This window comes from Eupeodes corollae, chromosome 1, assembly GCF_945859685.1.
Source record: "Eupeodes corollae chromosome 1, idEupCoro1.1, whole genome shotgun sequence".
NCBI lineage: Eukaryota > Metazoa > Arthropoda > Insecta > Diptera > Syrphidae > Eupeodes > Eupeodes corollae.
In genome coordinates this window covers 253,066,111-253,086,526 of record NC_079147.1, presented here as the reverse complement: position 1 = coordinate 253,086,526, position 20,416 = coordinate 253,066,111, and positions in this window count along the sequence as shown.

The following is a 20,416-nucleotide window of genomic DNA, read 5'->3' as shown; positions in this document are numbered from 1 at the left end:
ACCAGCTCTTAAAGCAAGATTTATTTGTACAAAAGTAGTGCAAAATTGGACTGATCAAATTTACAATGTCATCCGTAGCAAAGGCACACAAAAGTCGGGAATAATATTGTAAAACTAAATACCACGAAATTTAAAAACCAGATTATAAAATAGTGAAAAACTCATTCCAACAACATCCCATTGAATAACTTCTTTAAAATAACACCTTATATGTAAAAAAAGAATTGTCTGTACACCTGGGCGTATGCGTACTTTTTTATGTTGGTTTATTTAATTGTATTTTGTGTTCTTCTACATTATTTTATTTTATTTTTTAAATAAATATTTAAATACAAATACTACTAAAATTTAATGTCTTTCAAATCCTACCCTGAATCTGATGTGTGCTTACCACACAAAAGCTTAATGACTTTTAATGTAAAGTATACATTTTGTGCGTTTACACTCGATGTCTTTTTGTATACAAAATTAGCATAGCATTTAATTTAAACATTCTCCTACATACGTACATATATGAATACATATGTACATTCTCTTTTGTATGGGAATTTTGCACTTTTACAAAAATTGGAGCTCTTCCGTTTTAATATAACATTTTTTTTAATTTAATGTTGAAACGAATAATGTTTAAATTTCTATTTTACAATTTACATGAAGTGAAATAAAATAATTAAGGACTGATGTCACTAATTGATAAATAAATGATTGAATTATTATTTATCCATTTGGTTTTTTTGTAAATTTAATGTTTTATTTACATTAAATTGTAGGTATATAAAAGTATTTATACACGATGAAATGCAAAAAGCAGAACTTTTTTTTAATTTTTATTCAACAAAACAATTTTATGTACGTATACATACATAAATATTTATTAATATATTTATTTTAAATGAAAATCCTGCTCACATACCATAAACTCAAAAATATGAACATAATTTATTGTGAGTATTTTAATGGGAAATTTTAATTCAATTAGAAGGATGAAGGTAATTTAATAAGAAAATTCTTTTTAATTATGTATCCTGATTGAGCTTTTACATTTTAAACAATAATAAGTGAATTAATTTTTGTATTGTATATAAATTTGCTATATCAATTTAATAATAATTATTATTAATAATATTTGTTTCTACACGTGAATGATTTTTTTACTCAAATGGTTAGGATCATAATTTTGTTTGGAGATTTGCTTTAAGCAATCAATACATAGAGACCATTTATGCAGACGAGTTTTAATTCACATTTGGCCTGGTCATTTGACATTCAAATTACATTAAAAGTTTCTTCTATTTGACAAGTCCATTGACTAAGTATGAACCTATTCAAGGAACAAGTTGGTTAGGCACTCGTATACCTACTTCTTCTCATCATTGAACTTAATGTAAATGCATTTTCAGCTTCCTACCTACAACTCTCCAGAAGTTTTAATAAATTTCCATCTTGCTCATGTGCTTTTCTTTTATAGAAATGCAGAGTCATATGAGCAGATGTCATCTTTATCATTAAAACCTACTCATATAGTCATACAGTTATAAGGAGCTTCAACGTTTAAATGTTCTGAAGGTCTTATTTTATAAATTACAACTTTATTCGAAATTGGTTGAGGGTAAGTTGATAAAGTTTAAATGTATGAACGGAACTCATCAAAATAGCGCAGGATAAGAAATGAATAAGATGAATTTTCACTTCAGTTTTCTTTCTTAAATTAGATTAAAATAATCATAATTAAAATGTTTGTCTTGAACTTTTTTTTTCATTTTTCAATCGTGTGCAGTTTTAAAATTTAAAACAATTTCAAAATGGGAAAGATTTCAGTTTGAATCTAAATTATAAAAAGAAAACAAAAAATTGAAATTGTATATTATATATTTTTTATATATATTTTTAATATTCATACGTAACTAGCCACATTTAATTGCATTTTGTTTAAAGGTACCTATTTAATATTTTTGTAACCTAATTTAACTTTAGAACTTTTATGTATATCGAAGAATTTCTCTTTAAATACACACATTTAAATAATTATATTTTAAACTTCTCTACAAAATAATAATTCTAGTTCATGTTATAGTAATTTTCCCAGAAATATAAACATTTCCCAACGAACTTTTGAAAAACTAAAATTCATGTTTTATTTAATTTTGAGGAAAATGAACTTAGAAAGTGATGAAAACAGTGGAACACTCACAAAAAAAATACTAATATTTGTTTTTATTTATGAAGAGTAGTAAGGTAACTTTCCAGTAACTTTTGTGCGTGCGTGTGTATGTATACGTACGTTCCCGACGTTTTTTCGTGGTCCAAGCTCAAGAACCAGTAGAGATATAGACTTCACATACATTTTGTTATACAGATAGCAATGCAGAAAGATGCAGAAGGGGCTCTCAAGAAAATTGAATCTGTGGCTTTTTACCATAGCAGTTTAAGAAAAGGTTGCAAATTTTGGTTAACGATAAATATCTCACGAAATAAAGACGCTAGAGACTTGGATTAAATTTAATATTATATATTGTAACGTTACACCAAGCCAGTATATTTGTGAAATCAAATTAACGGTTTTTTTACACACCAAACAAAAACTGAAAAAAACTTGTCACCTGTAAAAGCTTACGAATGAAAAATTAATTTATCTCCAAAGTAATATTGTGCAATAAATAATAACGTTTTTGACATCTGGTTAAATTTTGAGAAAAATCGAATTGAAAGTTTTTTATTACAGAAAAAAAGTTTGTAGGTCTTCGTGCTGGGTTAAAAAAGTTGTCAATTGAATTATTCTTAAAAAATTTTAAAATTAAGAACAATATTTTTCATATCGAGAAAAAGTTTAGTTTTGAAAATCCAGTTTTGTTAAATAGATTTTTAGTCGCAATCAAATATTTACCAATTTTAGTAGCATTTCTTAAATTTTTACAAATTGGATGAATGAAATTAATTTGAAAGATATCAAAAAAAAAGTGTCAATTCGATTTTTCTCAAAATGTGTCCGAATGTTGAAAACAATATTACTTGTGAGATAAAATAAGTTTAAAGCCGTAATCTCAAGTTTTTCAAAATATATTTGAGTCGAAATTCAATTTTTACCAACTTTGAGTACGGTTTTTTTTTATAAAAAAACTATGGATTTGATTTTTCTCAAAATTTTACTAGATGTTAAAAATTAATTTTTTCGTTACACAAAATAGTTTTAGATATGGAATCATTTTTTAGTCGTACAATTTTGGAGCTGACAATTTTTTTTTTCAGTTTTTTTGATTTATAAAAAAAACCGTTAAATGGATTTTTTTTTTCAAAAATATACTTCTTTGATATTACGTTACAATATATTATATAAAATTTAATTCAAGTCTCTAGCGCTTTTGGTTCGTAAGATATTTAGGGTTAACCAAAATTTTCACCTTTTTTTCAAACTGCTATGGTAAAATCACTCAATTCTCTCAATTTTCTTGAGAGTCCTTTCTGCATCTTTCTGTCTTATTATCTGTATAACAAAATTTATTTGAAGTCGATATCTCTTCTGGTTCTTGAGCTTTGGAGGACGAAAAAAACGTAGCGAACGGACGGACATACGGACCTACGAACGTACGTACACACGCACGCACAGACATCTTTCTAAAAATCTTTTATTTCGACTCTAGGGACCTTGTAACTTTGAGAAATGTCAAAATTTTCAATTTGACAAATCGGACCTATTACAATAACTTCCTATGGGAAGTTAATAAGAATAAGTTTAAATCCTGTATAAAACTACCTCAAGGATCCAGAGAGGTATGGAAAAAAACCCAAAGGAAGAGTCAACAAAGCCACATTATTTCAGGAAAGGCGTACAAAACCACCATTGAATACTGCACTCATAAGCCAACGCCAAGCGTTTCCGCAGTTTCCTGAATTATTTGATGAACAACGATGGACTTTCGAGATAATGTACGAATGCATATAGCACGGATAACAAAAGCCTGGATTTAGGGGGCAAAATGTGAACTTATTACCCAGACTCCATATTCTCATGACCTGAACATCATGAAAATCGTGTTTGGATGGCCTTCAAGAAAAGGAAACGACCATACCAACAAAACCGAAGAGATTTTTGAAGCCATAAAAACGTCCTGGACCCAAAATTCGCTCAATTATCTGACAGAACTCTATGAATCCATACACCACAGCTTAATTGAAGTAATTCAGAAATCAGGGGCAGCACACATTAGTAAAAAGTATTTGAATCTATTTAATATAACCAGTATTTACCTAAATCATAAAATTGTTTATTATTTTTTTTACTTTAAACGGTCTTGCAGGTAAATTAAGATCCTGTCCCTATATATGAGACACAAAAAAACAAGTACTTGTATATATGAACTTAATCCAACACATTTTTTGCAATCCAATCTTAATACATACCACATTCATTCTACATTTGGGTTTTTCCAATAAAACCTTAAAGTTCAAATATCTCCACTTTTCAATAAATAATTTTCAAAAATTTGACACTAAACGTCACCTTTCTTTTGATGCCAATTTTGTTTGTGAGCACTCTTGGTCAGAAAAGCCGTAGGAGATTTTTTTTTTTAATTTTCTTTGGTGTTTTGGTGCCGGTGTTTTTTTGAAAACAACTTTTATATTTTATTTTAGGTATTGAGCGTGCACTAAGGGGTTATGAATACCCTTAAAATGATTTGATAAACTGCAATCAATAAGGAAAGGAGGATAGGATCAGAAAAGAAATACCAATGCACAATGAATTAGAAATATTGGGAATGGTAAGGCAATCTACATTCGTGTAGTGCGGCTAAAGAATGATCCCTGTATTTAATAGTACGTTTAAAATTGGGCTCAAGAGTAAACTGATGGCTACGGGTATTACAGTTGAATTATATAAGGGGAGGAATGCAACTGCTTATTATAGTCGTGAATTGCTTATAAAAATAACGATAAAACATAACAGGCAGGAGGCTTGTGTTCAAGAAAAGCAAATGTCTCAATAAGAGAACGAGCTCCTGTCATTTTTAGAGCTCTCTTTCTAATTCTATCCAAAAGACTCAAGTACGTTATTGGGGCAATAGCCCAAATATGAGAATTATACTCGAGTTTTGGACGACTAAAAGATTTGAAAATTATAGCCAGATCAGAAGGGGTAAAAACTTTTTGCAACGTCGTAGAAAACCTAAACACTTAGCAGCATTTTTGGTGATGTCGAATATGTGATTACTCCGCAACTAGTTGTTTGTGGTGCACAAACTTAGGACTGATAGTGGTTCAGTCTCTTCGATGGAAGTACCACTCATGAAAAGTGGCATTGGGAGAGGGTTACGCTTTTGCGACAATAGACAGCATTGAGTTTTCTAAGCATTAAATTCTACACGGTTTTTGATTCCCCATTAAACAATACTGCTAGTACCCGTGGTATGATGGTAAGTGCGTTGGACTGTCATGCAAGGGGTCTTGGGTTCAATTCCTGCCTGTGCCACCTTAATTTAAAAATATTTGTTTTCGCGGGTACTGCCTCTTGCGAGGAATTGACAAATCCTTCAAGAGTAAATCTTGTCATGAAAAAGTGCTTTCTCAAATTAGCCGTTCGGATTCGGCCTTTAATTGTAGTTCCCTTCCATTCCTGACAACAGTACTCGCACACAGGAATGGTTGAGAGCTGTAAGTCACTAGACCCTGGTTCACAACGGACTGTTGCACCACCCAATTTATTTTTATTTTTTTACTAAACAATACTGTCAAGATCAGAATTTAAAGAGCGTAAAAACTGAATGTACTGTCATAAGCGAAACAATGACGTGGGTTAGAAGTTACAGGCAAAAGATCATTTATATAAATAAGAGAGAGCGTCGGAGACAAAACGAAGCCCTGAGGCACACCAGCGTTTATTTTAGGGATATCAGATTTAAACCCATCCAATACTACTTGAATTAACCGGTTCGAAATGTAATTTCTAACCGTACAAAGAATATATTAATCAACACTATATTCGATAAGAGAGCTTGATTCCAAACTCTATCAAATGCCTTAAAATTATCAAGTGCAATTATCTCACTTTCTCCAAAACGATGGTTTGGATACATGAACAAGTTCGTGCGACACAGTCACGCATTTTATTTTATTATGTCTCTTGATTCTAAATACTACGTTTTTGAAGAAATGTTGGTGCGTAAAGGGTTTTCCAATAAGGACTTAACAATGTGGCCAATAGAAGAATGTACGTCGTCGCTTCAAAATAGATATGCGTCAATCCTTAAGTCAGCTTGATCTTGTATGGGTGGAATCTATAATGTGGTCTGAGCGTTGCCAATGCACCGATATTTTCGACAATTCGACAACGAACATGTAGACTTAAATTTTGTTCACCTAATTTGCCTATCTTCTAGGGCGTAAATTAGGACCTATTCAAAAATTCGGTATAAAATGTATATAAATTGCAGACGTTCCTTTTTACCATAATAAAATTGTTGAGTTAATTTATTAATTTGATAATAACAGTTAGATGATTAGTGAAAAGGTGTGTTCACAAATCAGATTCAAAGTTATCAAGTTCCTATATGAAAACACGATGCTTAAATTGATAGGATAATAGTATTATATTAAATTTTCATACCAAAAAATAGCATGAAAAGTATCCACTGTCGTTCATCGCATCGTCCTTAAACCATATTCCAAAACATTAAAAAAAATAAAAATTCTACTAAAAATTTCTTAGTAACATTTTTTATTTTTATGCACAAAACAAAACTATAGAAACCTGTCTGTGTCTGGGAAATCTCCTCACCTACATAGCTCCAGGTTAAAATACAGAAAAGTGTGAAACCAAATGGCATATTTCTTAAACTCAACTTGAATATTTTGTTCTGAACTCAACTGAACTTTATTCCGCAATTGTACCTAAGGTGAGGTACGTACCTCATACCTTTTCCATTAGAAAATTCATAACCAACAACGATGAAAATCTTAACAATTTTATAAAATATTTTATCCTGCAGCAAAATACATACATATTTGGGTTGCACCTTTTTCCTTCTATAGGTAGAGGTATAAAGTTGAGACGTCGCGTCGTCGTTGATGATGATGATGAAGATGGTGATGGAATGTTTTGAAACTGTTGAGTCTTTCGGTATGCTACACCTTTATAAAAAAAAATTCAAACGGGTGGAATTAGGAGAGTTTGAACGAAGAAAAATTTAAGTAAAAGAAATAGTTTTGGCCAAAGACGACAAATAAGAAAGATTTTTAGTACTCCTGGGTGTTGTGCCAGGAATAAATTTGAAGCATAACAAGAGAAAAACGAGTTCTCTCCTCAAGACGTCGTCGTGTCGCTCGTCGTCATTTGGTGTTTCCTCCGTGTTGTATATATGAACTTTGAACTTGTGTTATCAAGAATGTGTAGAGAATTCTGCACTTGAAGAGAATTAAGTGAATGACAAATTTATGCGCGTTTAAAATGTTTGAAATATTATATTTATGTTGAGTTCAGTGAATTTTGGAATATTAACATTTTCTTAACTTAACATTTGAGTGACTTTTTTAGAAGTAGAATCTTTTTCTTTTTAAAGTTGAACACATTAAGGATTAAGTGCCATAAATATTTTTAACTTACATTCACTGAAATTTAAGAGGTATTAGTAAGTAAACTTACTTAACCCATTAAATACCAATCTCCTTTAAAATAGAGATAATTGAAAAAAAAAAATGAAATACTGTTTAGTGGGCAATTTATTTGATCAAAAATTAAAAAATTAAAAATATTTTTTTCATATTTTTTTTGTCTTATTGTCACTAACTGTAGCTGTATTCCTTTTCTGCGTAAGTGCCCAAAAGGTCATGGCTTATGAAAAAGCTATCGATAAAAACGCTGTGGTCACTTGGTGTAGACATTCAAGTAGTCAGTCAAGAAGTAAGCACGTAATTATTTGACTCACATATTTGGCACCACAATATACGTCCAGTGGTGAAGATTTTAGTTATGGTGTTGATAGTTACTAGGGACATTTACGTCACCTTTTTTGAATAAAGGGAAAATGATGGTTTTGCGGAAGTTTTCGGGAATGACACCGTCGTTAAATATATATTCCAAAGCAGTCGTTAGTTTTTCAAAAAAGTTTTCGGTGGCATTTATGAAAAATTCATATGGGACACGGTCCTCACCTGGTGCCTTGTTGTATTTGCATCTATGAATTACCTCGATGACTCCTTGCGTAGACAAATTTTGGCCCAGACTTTCGTTTTCTATGTAAGAGGTAGCGTATAACATGGCGTTTGGATTCGTCCTTGAGTTTAGAAGATTTTCGAAGTGATCAGGTAAAACATTCATGTTTATTTCGATTTTTCTTGCAAAAGGGACTCCGTTTAGTGATCGGGTGAGACGCCAAAAAGACCTGCTGTCCCTAACCTCTGATAATTTTCGTACAAGCTGTTGAGTGTAGTAGTGTTGCTTTTCCTTACATACCCTTTTGTATGCTTTATTTGCTTCCTGATACATCCTTTTCGCAAAGTCTGAATAAGTGGTTCTCAAGAGTCTCCAGGGATCTTTCCAATTCTTTCTTATTGTTGATTGAAAGGGATGAGCTGCCTCCGATATGCAATTCACTAGGATATCTGCTCCAAGATTTGAGTTGAGGCATTGAGGTTGTCTTTGTATCTGTTAAGATGAGCATTCTTCCAACGGAGCTTCGGCAAGAGGTTCATGGTAGCGTCACTGGCAGGCGGGTTTTTGGAGAAAACACATTTGACGGACAATGGGAGGTGCTCTGAGAAAACCAGTTCTTCTACCTTTAAGTCCTCTACATATTGTAACCATAATGTAAGTCCTAACGTTTGGCACATTTCGATCAGTCTTCTTCCGTTCCCATCGATTTTTGTGAGTTTTGGAGTAAACTCAGGTTCCAAATGTAGCAGCTGCGTATTACCAGCTCGGCCATTGCAGGCACCGATTACCATTATGTTTTCGTTATGCATCTCCAAAAGAAAGTCGTAGAGATTCGAGAATTCATCCATCCATTTGTTGCAATTTGTATGTACTGATACTATGTACAGTTTTTCATCCATTACCACTAATTTCACTAAATTCTGTTCATTTCGTTCACAAAACGACACTTTGTAGAAAATCCAAAATGTTTTTTTTATTCCAAATAGATAGCCTTCACATGCTCTTCCGTGTGCATGAGTTTTTGTTGCAGGGATCCATTGTAATATAAATTGTTCAAAATATGTTTAATAGTTGTCTTTGTTTTGCTCAATATTCATTTATACATTTATTTATAAATTCAAAACATTTTTTAAAAATTGGCTTATTGAATAAACCTGATATGTTGTATGCAATAATTTTAAATGAAAAGTTAGATACATTTCGTTTAAAAGAACTGATAGTGTGACTGTGAACATGGCTGACGGCAACATTATCAAAACAATACTTATAATTTTTGAAGTTTAAGAGCCACTGGGCTGGATGTCATTGCCTGACAATTTATCATTGTTGTTTATCATTGTCATAGACAAACCAAAAATGTCTATGATCATTGTTTTAAGTTTATCAGCTTTTGCAAAAATGTCATTTTCTCATTTCTACTGTTTCGTCACACATTCTCGTTTAGTTCTCCGAACAGTACAGACGTCTGAATTTTTGTTCTATCTAAATTTTATTGAATACCTAAAAATTAATTAAATTTTTTACTCACAATAGAGGAAAGTGAGTTTCGTCCTCCCGATGAGCCTAAAGAACCACCAGATAAACGTTCTTTTGCGGATAAAATTAAATTACCTTCAAAAATGTTATCTGAGGCAGACAAACAAAAAATCATCGCTGCCGCTACCCAAGAATGGAATTCACCAATAAATTCCCATATACAGTCCATAAGTGAGAGCGAGATGGATACTGATGCGACTAACAACTTGCTTGATGGCAGACAACATGCACCAGTTATTAATTGTGTAATTATTGGACACGACTCATTGAATTTAAATGTTCCTAATAAAATGAGCGCTGAATTAGGCAGTGCTGAAGTTCTCAAGAATCTTCTTGCTGGTGATAAGGAAAAGTTTACGATGGTAATGGCAAGAAAAAGGCGACAACATGCACCCATTGTTGACGCAAAAAGGGTTGCAAGGGAAGTTGTTAACAACCACAATCGTTTTTCACCTTTCAATGTGATTGAAGACGAGGAAGACTCGCCAAAAGAAACCACTAACAATGCGGGCTCTAGCAACAGCAGCTCTAACATCATCAAAGGTAACAGCTCCAACTCCAGCAACATCAACCGAGGCGGTCACGGAAGCAGTAATATCCCAACAGCAGACTCAAACTCAACTCCAGCAAGATCAGAAGTATGGTGTCCACCCATCTTCACGAAGGGAGTTTCTTCCAAAACTATTTTGAATTTTATGGGTGAGTTTAATTACAATCAAAATGACGTTAAATTTATTGCAAATGGTTTCGGTAAACTTAAAATTATAGTTAGAAGTGTTGAGTTGCATAGCCTCTTTTTAGAAGAATTTAAAAAAAATGGTATTGAAGCTTTTTCCTTCACACCTAAACAACTTAAGAAATATAATGCCATTTTGAAAGGCATTTCAAATGATTTTTCATCTGAAGAAATTCAGAAAGAATTTAACAAGCTGGACCCTTCGTTGAGGGTGGTTGTTAAGAAATTTGAGACCAAATGGTCTAAGCAGAACGACGTTCCACTTGACCTCTTCCTTTGCGTTCTAGAGGACAGAGACAGCTTATTAAAAATCAAAAAAATTAATTTCTTACTTAGACATAGAATCTAATGGGATTCTGTCAAAAACTCGGACACGAAACAATGCTACCGTTGTCAAAGGTACGGCCATGTGGCACTGTACTGTAGTTTCCCGCCCAGATGTGTCAAATGTTTGATTAACCATGAGCCCGGCCAGTGCAAACTTGGTCCAAAAACGGAAACATCAATCGCTTCATGCGTTAACTGTAAGTCGACGGGTCACCCGGCGAACTTTAAGGGATGCCCCAACCGAATCGCACTATTAAAAAAGAAAGATGCTTTGCTAGCTGAAGCAAAAAATAATAAACATGTTTTCAATCCAATTAACACCCTCCAGAGCAACGTAACCCTCTATGCAGATGCAGTTAGAGGTTTCAAAAGAGTTGAACAAACTCCAAAACAGTCGATCCCAATGCCCACGGATCTTTCCAACAATGATGTCTCAGACTTCATGGACGAGTCAGTTCGACTTTTTGGTTTACCAATATCTAACCTCATCTCTAAAATTAGAGGCTTTTCGCCAAACTACAAGAAAATGGATGAATCTCAAAAACCAGGTGCTTACCTGTGTTTTATCGCCTCCCTCTCCCCCATTTCACCATGATTTTCAACCTCATTACCTCCAATGTAAATTCCCTAACTAAAGAAAAAACAATAGAAATTGACCTCTTGTTAAAAGAGACCTCTCCCACCGCGCTTTTAATTCAAGAAACTTGTCTTAAAAAAGACTATGGTAAGTGTCCTTTTAATGACAAATACAATTTAATAAGAAATAATGATGGTCGAGGAACAGGAATTCTTCTCATGAATTCTATTCGTTTCTCCCAAAAATTTTACACCAATAGCTTGATTTCAACTACCATAGCCATAATTCCTCTAAACTCCGCAAACACTTCAAAAACATTTGCACTTGTTTCCATTTACGTCCCTTGTAATGCTGGTTCTTCCCTTCCCTCCGCGCTTGATAATACTGTCAACTCCCTAAATCAATTTGATCACATCATAATAGGTGGTGATTTTAACTCCCGTCACCCTCTTTGGGGGGACTCGACTACAAACCAGAATGGCTGTCTTCTGGCCAATTGGTTCCAGGACAACCATTTTCTTGATCTAAACTTAACCGTGGCCCCAGGCCCTACCCGTCCTGCATCGGGCTCCCATATCGATTTTTTCTTAATATCTTCCAATCTTAGATCTGACAATAATATTGCTTGCATCACTCTTGATGCCATCTCTGACCACTACTCGGTGTTCATGAGTTTGCAAATGAGTCAAGATTCGTCGCTCCAAGACTTGCCTAAGACTTTTAACAGTTTTCAAAATACCAATTGGTCGGCTTTTAATCGATCGCTTGAATCTGGTCTTTCAAATTTAAACATCCCAACCAATAAAAACCTTTCCAACTTAGAAATTGACTTTTTCATTGATAGAATCAGTGAAATTGTCTCCGATTGCATCAACCTCCACAGTAAAAAAGTTAATATACATAAAAATTGGTTTAACATCTCTTCATCCACCTTAAATTTATATAAAGTCCGTAAAATCTGGAAACTAAAACTAAAACGAATTTATCACCGCTTTGGAGATCGCAATAATCCGCTTTATACAGAACTATCCGCAAGCATAAACTGCCTATCCAAAATAATTAAAGACCGGGTTCGAATAGAACTAAACGACCAATTTAGAATGAAGTTGAGTAACCTTAAACCTAACTCAAATGTTTTCAAGGTAATAGATCAAATAACTGGAAGAAAGAGTTATCTTTCCGCAACAATTCATTTTCTTCCCCTTCCGAAAAAGTAGAAGCATTTGAATTATTTTATTCCGAACTTTTTGCCTTAAAAATCCCCTCAGCTGACCCAGTCACTTCGTTAGAAGTTTCAACTTTCAACTCCTCCTTTTCGATCTGGAACGAAAATCTTAACGTAACAAACTTTTCGCCCTCAAACACATCGGTGGATACCCATAACGAGTTCCTCATCTCTTCAAACTCTGTCGAAAGCATTATCTCTTCATTAAAAAATAAAAAATCTACTGGCCCTGACAATATTCCAGATTTTGTTCTGCGTGAATCAAAAACCACAATAGTTCCATTTTTAACTCCCATATTCAATAACTGTCTGAACAATTGTTGTTTCCCATCGGCTTGGAAAATAGCAAAATTAATTCCAATTAAAAAAAGTAACTGCTCCTACAATGTAGAAAACTTCAGACCCATTTCCCTTCTTTCTAACGTGGGAAAAATTCTTGAAAAAATAATTTATGTAAAATTACTCAACTTCTTCGGTGACTCGGACTTAACACAACAGGTCCAATTTGGCTTCAAAAGAGGCCACTCTACTGAACACGCGCTCCTTTACTTTCAAGACAGAATTTTAAACAATTTACGGTCTAGAAAATGCACCGTGGCCTGTGCACTTGATCTAAAAAAAGCATTTGATTCGGTATGGCATGAAGGGCTTTTATACAAACTTAGTCAGCTAAATTTTCCTCCAATATTTATAAAAATCTTGCAGAGTTTTCTTTCAAACCGAAGCCTCTCAGTCAACTTTGAAGGCGAGTCATCCTCTCTTATTCCCATCCAGACTGGTGTGCCCCAAGGATCCATCCTTGGTCCCCTCCTCTTCAACCTGTACTTGCATGACCTGCCAATTCAATATCGCTGCTCCGAAGCAATTCTCTACGCTGACGACACCATCTTATTCTGTCCCAATGAGAGACCACACGAAGCCCTTAACTCGGTGAGTTCGCATCTCAACTTAGTCATCCCATACTACAAGAAATGGGGAATTGAACTGAATACCAATAAATGTGAGCTGATTTGCTTTCGCAATGTAGCAGGTAAGGGGCACCACCTTGCTGTCCGAGAAAGTAGATAACTAAATCTTACTATTGACGGCAACTCTGTCCCCCTTAAAAATTCTATAAAATACCTCGGTGTCAATCTCCATGAAAGATTAAAAATGAACGCTCATGCGAGAAAGGCTTTGAATAATAGTAAAGGTGCAGCTGCAAAGCTTAAGCTTCTGCTCAACTCAAAACATGTTGAAATAAAAACAAAACTTCTAATGTATAAAACTTTGATTCGTCCCTTAATGTGCTATGGTTTCCTCATATGGTTTCATATCACCCCAATGTTGCATTGGAACTCCATAGATTCGAACGCTACATCATCCGAAAATGTATTAATAAAGGCCGCAGACCAGGTGGTAAATGGCATAGCAACAAGACATTATACCAGGACTCGCGTATCTCTCCCCTGCTTGACTATCTGATTTTTCTCTCTAAGAAAAGAATTTCTTCCTTACAAAATCATGAAAACCCTGTCCTTCGGGACATTTACGAGAGTAACATCAATTGGTCCGTTCATGGTAGATACTATATGTCCCCAATAAGCATCCTCAACGAGGGTTCCAACTCAGCCTTTTGTGTCCCTGATGAGGACAACCTATTTACCTCTCCATTCTACAAAAAACAATTTCCAAATACGTACAGAGGCTAGGCTGCTCAGCATTCCTAACGCCCTTCTCTTACGCTTGCAACTATAAAGACTGAATAAAATTAAAAACAAAAAACGAAAACCAGTAAGCAAAAATTGCGTCCAACTTTATTTACCTGATTGTGATTAGACTAATTCGAGTTCCTATAATATAATTCTCGACTGAAAAGGTAAATCATCTTAAGTTCATTTTTTAAACTTTTCAGGAGAGGCAAAAACTCAAAAAACAAGCTTTACAATAAAACTTTCGTACAAAATCTTCTAAGATTAAATTTTTTTAAGATAAAATTAAATGGCCTTTTCAAAAAAAAATATTATGAAAAGATATTGTTTATATTTTTTGAGTTAAATAACAAAATAAGACATAAGATAGTTTACTTATTTTTAGTTTTTTTCCAACAATTTATTTCCAAAATCTTAAGTTGAGATAAAATGATATGCCTTGTCTTTTTGGAAAACTTTTCTATGAAATAAGTCAATATAAGATGAATTGCAAATGCGTAAGTGAAGATAAATGAAACATAATGTAAGCAAAAAATATAAAAAAACAGAATAAAAACAAAACCAAATGTACAACTGTAAGATCTCTTTTCTTTATTTAAAATAATAAATGTAAAGGGCTGCCACTAGAATAGAATTTAAGTAAAGAGAGAGAATCAAAAAGCACGCCAACCGAAGTAGTTAGTTCAGTTGAATTGTGTTAGTCATATCGGTCGGACGTGTCATTTTTGATCTCGCTAAAGAAATAAGTATAAATAAAACAAAAAAAATACATTGAAACCGATTCAGCGTTTTATTAAACAGAAAACAAAAGAAAATAAACAATTAATTCCTAAAAATCAGAAGTGGGATAGATATCCGCCAAATCTGTATGCGGTTTAGTGTACTAAAAAAAAAAAAAAAAAGAAAGAAAATATATAAGGCCTAACTAACATTTTTGCTCTTGAAACCGCATTCAGTTACGAAATTTGTGTCGCGCAAAATGGAAAACGACGAATCACGAGTCGAATCGCTGAAAAAATATACAGCCGTTCAGCTGCGTTCGTGGCTAGACAGGCTACAAAAAAAAACCAACGGCACAAAAGCCGAACTAATATTGCGATTGCTCTCCCTACCAGCAGAAATAAGGGGTGAGTACGTGCAGCCAGATGCCGGCGGCGACGACGACGACAGCGATGATGCGCACATAGATATATTTGTAGATAGCGTAAACGCTGCCACAGCAAATATGGAGATGGAGAGCACACACATCGAAAAAACAAATGAGGGAAATAATGAAAGAGATACAGACGAGAGAAACAATGAGAACGAGAGACAACAAAACGACAGAACAAAAGAGCGAATGGAACAAATGGAGCGAGAGATGACATCACTGAAGAAAGAACTCAATTTGCAAATGAAAGAGAACGAGCTCTTAAAAAGAGAACTGGAAATTTTAAAGGAGAAAGAATTCAATACTCCTAGTTCCAGTGGCGTCGGAGTAGCTGTAGCAGCATTAAAAGAACTCTTACCAGAATTCCGAGGAGAGTACTTTTCACACTGGGCTGCTCAGCTGAGGGATGTAGTTGAAGCATACAAATTAAATGACAATAATGCGCGAATACTTATTTCGAGTCGTTTGAGTGGAAATGCGTTAAGATGGTTTCACTCAAAATCCAATCTCGCTTTCATGACGACAGAGCAATTATTGAGGGAGATGGATGGAATGTTTGCGACAAATGAGAGCCGATTAAGTTTAAAACGAGCGTTCGAGGGGAGAGTATGGCAGACTGCGGAGAGTTTCCAAAATTATATGCATGAGAAAATTATTCTCGCAAATAAACTAGATCTGGACGAAGAGGAAGTGTTGGAGAATCTAATCGAAGGAATACCTGATCCTGGATTGAAGACTCAAGCACGCATCCAGTGTTTCACAACGAAGCAACAGTTGGCTGACGCATTCAGGCAAATCGAATTGCCCAAGGCTAAGGTGCTATCGTCAAGGATGTCCGCTCCAGCGAACGCGGGTCCTTCTACATCCAGACAAGTGGCAGTTCCAGGAAAGGTAGACATCAAGACGATCCGATGTTACAATTGTAACTCACTTGGGCATTACGCTTATGAGTGCCGAAAGGAAAGGAGACAATACGGAGCATGTCATGTTTGCTCCCAGTTTGGACATCGAGCAGCCGAGTGCCCCGGTAGGAAGGCCGTAGTACTACATGCCATCAACAAAGATGAAGAGGACGAATATGTAAGACAATTATATTTTGTATTAAGAATAAATTTGTTAACATATAAATTATCTTTAGGAACATTATTAGACACTGGCAGCCCTATTTCAATAATAAAAAGGCAACATGTGCCCTCATATTTTTTAATTAAAGATAACGAATGTAGAATAGTTTATGGTATCAATAAAAGTCAATTAAAAATACTCGGTTTTGTCAATGTTTGTATTTATTTTGATTTCGAGGAGATTGAATTAAAACTGTATGTCGTAGAAGATGATACTTTGAAGCATTCAGTATTACTTGGTAGAGATTTTTTAAAATTGGCAGGATTAAAATTAAAAAAAGAGAAAAAAATGAGAGAAGATAAATTAGAAAAAAATGATATTATAAATGAGAGTATACTAGAAAAAGAAAATAATGAAAGCGATTATGAAGTTACAGATGAAGATGCATTTAAATCTATGAATGTAACAAATGAAAAAAAAAACAATACTGTTGAAGAATATTTTAAATTAATGAACATAAATATTGATGAATTAAACGAAGTAGAATTTAACGAAAAATGTAAACAACCACTAAAAATAAAGAAAGCATTTAAAGAAATGTACCGGGATTTCATGAACCGCAGGCGTCCCGAGTGTCCCGAAACCGATCTGCAGATGAAGATTAGGATATCAAATGATAAACCTTTCAATTGTGCACCCAGAAGGTTATCCTATTTAGAAAAGGCGAAAGTTCAGGAAATATTAGATGAGTTATTAGAGAAAGGCGTAATCAGGGCTAGCAAATCGGGGTATGCCTCTCCCATAGTATTGGTAAGGAAAAAAACAGGCGATATAAGATTATGTATCGATTACAGGACCTTGAATAAAATTACACTTAAAGATAACTACCCCCTTCCTCTAATAGATGACTTGTTGGATAGATTAGCAAATAAAAAGATATTCTCACTATTAGATTTGAAAAGCGCTTTTTATCATATCAAAATGGAGGAAGAGTCAGTTAAATATACATCGTTTGTGACTCCATTAGGACAGTATGAGTTCCTCAAAATGCCATTTGGCTTAAGGAACGCGCCTTCGACTTTTCAACGATTCATTAACGAGGTTTTTGGGGATTTAATTCGAGCTGGTAAGGTTGCCATCTACTTAGATGACATTATGGTAGCGACTGAAATGGTGGAAGAACATTTGGAAATATTGTATGAGGTTTTTGAGAGGTTAGTTGCGAATAAGTTAGAGTTGCGTCAGGATAAATGTAGGTTTCTAGAATCAGAAATCCATTACTTAGGGTATGTAATATCAGAGAAAGGTATTAGGCCTGACGAAAAAGGGATAGAGTCAGTGAAGAATTTTCCTATCCCACGGAATGCTAAGGAAGTACATAGTTTTTTGGGACTATGTTCCTACTTTAGGAGGTTCGTTAAGGGATTCTCTCTGTTAGCTGAACCGTTATATAAATTAATAAAGAAAGATGCAGTGTTCAAATTTGAAAAAAAAGAGGTTGACACTTTCCGAGTGCTTCAACAGAAATTACTCGAGTCACCAATATTAGCGATTTACGATCCGCGGGACGAAACCGAGTTGCATTGCGATGCTAGCGCGTTGGGTTTTGGGGCAATTCTTCTACAAAAGAAAAAAGATGGGATTTTCCACCCAGTCTTTTATTTTTCGAAGCGTACAACAGAGTGCGAATCACGGTATCATAGCTTCGAATTAGAGACACTAGCAATTATCAATGCGTTAAAAAGATTCAGGATTTATTTACACGGGTTAAAGTTTAAGATTGTTACAGATTGTAACTCTTTGACGTTAACATTAAATAAAAAGGAAATAAATCCTAGAATTGCTAGATGGGCTCTCGAGCTACAAGACTATGATTACGTCTTGGAGCATCGAAGTGGTGGGAAGATGCAGCATGTGGATGCGTTGAGTCGTATACCCACCATATTGGTACTTGAAGATAACACATTCGAACAAACGTTGTCGATTTGCCAAAATAAGGATGAGAATATACAAAAGATTAGGGAAAAGTTACAGGTGCAAGAGGATAGGATGTACGAGTTGAGGAACGGGTTAGTCTATAGGAAAATGGGAAAGAATATACTGTTTGTAGTGCCATCATGCATGGAACGAAATATTTTGCAAAAATATCACGATGAGTTAGGACATGTAGGATCCGAAAAAGTGGTAGACAACATTCTGAAATCCTATTGGTTTCCAGAATTAAATAAAAAAGTGAAGGACCACATTAGTAACTGCCTTAAATGTTTAGTATTTTCAGCAAAGATGGGCAAGCATGAAGGTCTCATGCACAACATCCCGAAGGGTGATGTACCATTCGACACTGTGCATATCGACCACTTTGGTCCGGTGACGCTTAGATCTTGCAAGAAAAGATATGTTTTCTTGGTAGTAGACGGGTTTTCAAAATTCACTAGGTTGTATGCAGTAAGTTCTGCAGGCACAAAAGAAGTGATTTCTTGTTTAAAATCTTACTTCAATGCGTATAGTAGACCTAAAGTCATTGTGTCTGATAGAGGCAGTGCGTTTACCTCTGCTGCCTTTAGTGAATTTTTAGATGAAAACAACGTCAGGCACGTGAAAATTGCCACAGCATCACCTCAGGCCAATGGACAGGTCGAAAGGGTGAACAGAAGTTTGGCGCCTATGCTTGCGAAAATCACAAACGGCGGCTTAGAATTGTCACTTGATAAGGCGTTAGTGAAGATTGAGTTCGTCATGAATAATACTTTACATAAAGGAATAGGAACTCATCCAAGTCAGTTGCTTTTTGGTGTAAGTCAAAGGGGAGATGTTGTTGATCCATTAAAGGAGGTATTGGAGGGATTAGTGAATAATGAGAGTGATAGGGATTTAAAGAAAATACGAACGAGAGCGGCTGAGAAGATAATGAGAGTACAGGAGTATAATAAACAAAAGAAAGATCAGATGAGAGTGAATAAGAAATATCAAGTAGGAGATTATGTATTGGTGAAAAATTTTGTTAGTAAATCAAATGTCTGTAAGAAAATAATACCCAAGTTTAAAGGGCCCTACGAAGTTAGGCAAGTATTACCTAATGACAGATATGTGCTGGGTGACGTTGAAGGGTTTCAGATCAGCCAAATACCCTATAGTGGAGTATGGGAGGTAGCAAACCTTAAGCCATACATCAATCAAGATCGGTTAGCGGAAGACAATCGGGACGATTGTGTGTCAGGAAGGCCGAATTGTAAGCAAAAAATATAAAAAAACAGAATAAAAACAAAACCAAATGTACAACTGTAAGATCTCTTTTCTTTATTTAAAATAATAAATGTAAAGGGCTGCCACTAGAATAGAATTTAAGTAAAGAGAGAGAATCAAAAAGCACGCCAACCGAAGTAGTTAGTTCAGTTGAATTGTGTTAGTCATATCGGTCGGACGTGTCATTTTTGATCTCGCTAAAGAAATAAGTATAAATAAAACAAAAAAATACATTGAAACCGATTCAGCGTTTTATTAAACAGAAAACAAAAGAAAATAAACAATTAATTCCTAAAATAAGATGATATTTTTTCTTTGTTTTTATTAAATTTAAAAATTAGAAGTTCAAAACATAAATTAATAAAAATAAATTTGTAGGAAGAAATTCTTAAAAATTAATGAAACATAAACTTATTAGTAATTACAAAATGTTTTTTTTTTTTTTAAATTAAGCTTCTTCTTCAGAGTCTTCTGACAGATCTGGATGAATATCCTGTTGATTATCAGATGGCAGATTAAGGTAAAATTCATGATAGTTAGGATTTATCAGATCGATCATATCAACAAGATTCTTTTCTTTGCAGCACTTATATTTATGGGTCCGTTGTATTCTAAATTTAAATCACTTATGGTGAGTTTGGCAATCCCCCTCTTCTTCGTATTCAATATTTTGAAATCCTCTTCTTCTACTAAACTGGTCTTATACTGTATGATTCCAAATGT